General features: G+C 37.8%; 1 protein-coding gene across 2 annotated transcripts in view; it reads right to left on the reverse strand.

Moving 5' to 3' along the window:
* Positions 1-3903, reverse strand: part of LOC102677613 (alkaline phosphatase-like) — a 159507-nt gene that overhangs the window by 104835 nt on the left and 50769 nt on the right. The window lies entirely within an intron of this gene.

Raw genomic sequence — 3903 nt, forward strand, 5'->3', positions numbered from 1 at the left:
TTCCGTTCAATTTCAAATAAAACAATGCAGTTGTAATTATAATTCATCCATAATTCATAAAAGCGAACGTAATTTTATTATAACAGCATCTCGTTTCATATTTTAACGAAATATATTAAACGAAACTCATCCTTTTCAAGAATCAAGTGTTATTAATTAAAATAATAATAATAATAATAATAAATAAATAAATAAATAAATAAACAAATAGATTAAATAAAACCTATAAAAGCCATTGCTTTAAAATCATTATTATAATTATCTTTATTTCTTCCACATCAGAATTCTTGCTAAATAAATAACAAGAGTTTGGTAACGTACTATATTTTCGAAATTTAAACGCATTGATTTTAATTAAAATATCAATCTTTCCCGGATATTTTCGATATTCCCCGATGATAATAGAAATATTTTCAATTTAAAATTCAGACGTGCCGAAAAAAATACGTACACCAATCTTAAATCAACGATGCGAAAATATCGGACACGTTGTTTCCTTCCAATACAGCATAACAGTTTCGTTCGGATTTAGACGCAACGAATAGATTCCCAAAGATGGATTCGTTTCGTTAAAACTTTCGCATCCGTTTTTTCGTATAAAATTACTCACACGCCTTTGTTCCCCTCCTTCCACTTTGCAACTCTCGTTCTGCGTCAGATATTCCCGTGGAATCCCCGTTCTCTGTGCGCTATAATCCCTTTACGAAAGGTGACTTCAAACGACTATCTCTACCGATTGATCCTTGCTTGGAAAAGGTTGAATTAACTCATTAACTTCAACTCGCGACCCCGTGGTATTGGAAAATGGGGTCGTTCGATAAATTCACCCGGCTTCGGGACAAGTTTCTCCTTTTTTCTTCTTTCCTCCCCTCCTTCTCTCGACGTAAGATCGAATCCTTTCGAATGGACGAATTTAAATTCAATTGCGCGTCGAAAACAATTTCTTACTCTACAATTATTAACAAAATATCGTTGACGTTTATTTATGTCGAATTAAAATTCTGCATAAATTCTCGAAGTTAGAAGCATTCTATTAGGAGGAAATCAATTTTACATCGACAAGTAAAATATAAATGATTCCTATTCCAGAATTATGTTTCAAAGAATATAAAAATATATCGTTACGTATCTTCGCTTGAAATATATTCAACGATATAAAGTAAGGCATAACGATCAGCAAAGAGAGATCGACTTTATGGAATAAATACGTGAAATAAATCAACGGATTGCAGCAAATCGACGATATAAAAATCAAGCTCTCGTGTCGAGAAATTTAAAACAACGAGATAAACTAGCTACTTTACACGAAATTTTCCGTGACAAGAATTTCGTACATTTCTTACGTATGCAGATATAATAAAATTTCTCGGGCAATTCCACTTAAATATCTGTCGATAAATTAAAACACTCGAATGTTTGGAGACGCCATTAATTCAGGAATCGGTTCGTGAAACACGATCTCTCAGCGATCCACGTTCGACAAATCCCCCTTTCCCTCGCGAAGCCCAACGATCGAGAATATCTTTCCCTTTTACGTATTTTATCTATATCCATCTCTCTCTTCTTCTCTCTTTCTTTAAAAAAAAAAGAAAAAAACATCGCGAAAACACGTGCGAAGCGACGAGCGAAATATAAAGCGACACAAAGACCTCGTCGTCGTCGTCGTCACCGGATAGTCCATCGAGGACGAAAAAGCTCCTCCTCCTCCCTCCTTGAAATTTAACCATATACGTGGCTAAAAGCCGTGAAATTTGCATGGTAACAGATTTGTCGGACAATAATCGAGCGGTGGAAACTCGGCGGATAAAATATACTGCAAGATAAATGCGTAATTAACGGGTCGATTTGAAAACGTACGTACGTACATTCGTCCGTCCGTGGAATAAGCGAGATAATATCTGCAACGCGTGTACGAATGCGCGTTACAGAATACACCTGGTTGAATTCGTGGTTAATAATCCGGTCGGGAATACGGATGTTCGGTTTTACGCAGCGACGCGTCGTTCCTCGATTGCCGTGGGCCCCCAATTCCCGCCTCGTACTACTGCCACGGTATTTTTCTCTCCTTTTTTCCTTCTTTTTTTTTTTTTTTCCATTCATTCATTCGTTCGTTCGTTCGTTCGTTTGTTTGTTTGTTTCTTTTTTTTCCCTCTTTTTTTTGCGGGGAAACGCGATTATTTTCGCGTATGCGCGCGATTCGACACTTTTGATCCGACGGGACATCAAGTGTCCAACTGTCTAGAAATTTGAGCCTGCGGATATTTCGTTTCCGGCTTTTGTGAAACGCGAGGGGAAAAAAAACCGGGCACGAACGACGAATACGGCGATCTACATCTAAATATAGCGTGGACCAAGTTAATATTTAATACGGGAAAGATAACACGGGAGAGTATTTAGCGCGTGAGAATAAATTTGGAAAGTGGAGGAGAATGTTATCCGATCTAACGTGGTAAAGCAACTTTCCGCGATCCCCCGTATTTCGCGGCTCAAGTGTCCAAAACTTGCCTCGTTACTCGCCTCTAACGATCCCCTATTTCCCCCTAGATCCATATTCATTTCGCGTTTTTTCCCCTATTAAACGTGTTCCCTAAAATATTTCACAGCTAACAAAAGCGTCCTGTTTACTTCTACGTACCTTGTCTACGTTATTTAGAATTACGGAATGGAATCTCTTATCGCCGAATCACGGGATTGAAAATGTGAAGCGATTTTTTTTGCCCCATCGAAAGCGATATTTTTCGCGACGAGAAGCAAAAGTTTCCTATACCTGACGAATTTTTAAACAAACTTTTCCCAAGCGTCGAATTAACGATCGTTCTTTCGTTGTTTATTCCGCGATAGGAGGAGTGGATTAATATTTCAGACGTGGACAAATTATTATATATACATTATTTACAACAAATTTCACGCTCGAACAAATAACGGATATAAATTAATACCTAATTCTTTCCATTATACGATATTCCATTTTATATATACATATATTGACTTGATATATGTAAAGGTGCGATTCGACACGCGATCGCTGCTTCGATTCTGTTCCCCCCTCCTTTTTCAATCCACACAGCGAGTTCAATTTAGTGGAGCATCGGCACGTACATCGAAATAATTTATTAAATACATTCTTTCCGTACTCTATATTCCTTATTTTAACCAAATCGTTTGAACAATTTATCAATAATAATATTATCATATTTAATATAATAATAATAATATATATATATATATCTGAAACTTGAATTATAATAATTTCCCGAAACTTACTTTGCTTATCTATCCGATGAAGACGTTCCCAACTATTATTTTAGCCACTTTAAAATACAATTATCGTATTTGGAGGCCGCAGGGAAAAAAATTTATCGTGCCGCGAACAGGTTAACACGATGCTTTCGCGGCGTGTCGCTGATAACACGTTGGATTACACGCGTTTAAACACGCGAAGGGAGGAGAGGGTTGAAACGGACGAGCTCGATTTCGAGCCGATGCGAGAGATAAAGGGAGGCCGATTAATAAGACCGATCACCAAGAAGGATCCCACCCAACCTCGGTTTATTTAACCGTTCGATATTCGTCCAGGTATCGGTGCCGAGAGTCGAAACGATATACGTAAATTCGTTACGCGTGTGAATGATCGGGATAGATGGAATCCCGATAACGCTTATCGATCGACCGTGTTAAAACACGGATGGCAAAATGATCGGTGGGAAACGGGCCGATCGCCTCCTACACTCGTAATGGATTCATAGCCGATGAATGATTAACAACCCCGAATTGTCGAGGATGATTAGCTTTCCCCCTCTCTCTCTCTCTCTTTCTCTCTCGCTCGTTGTTTAATTACTCCGATGAAATTACGGTTTAATATATATATATATATATATATACAATATTAGGGGACAGGAAGGG

The sequence above is a fragment of the Apis dorsata genome, unplaced genomic scaffold (genome assembly GCF_000469605.1).
Source record: "Apis dorsata unplaced genomic scaffold, Apis dorsata 1.3 scaffold_149, whole genome shotgun sequence".
Lineage (NCBI taxonomy): Eukaryota > Metazoa > Arthropoda > Insecta > Hymenoptera > Apidae > Apis > Apis dorsata.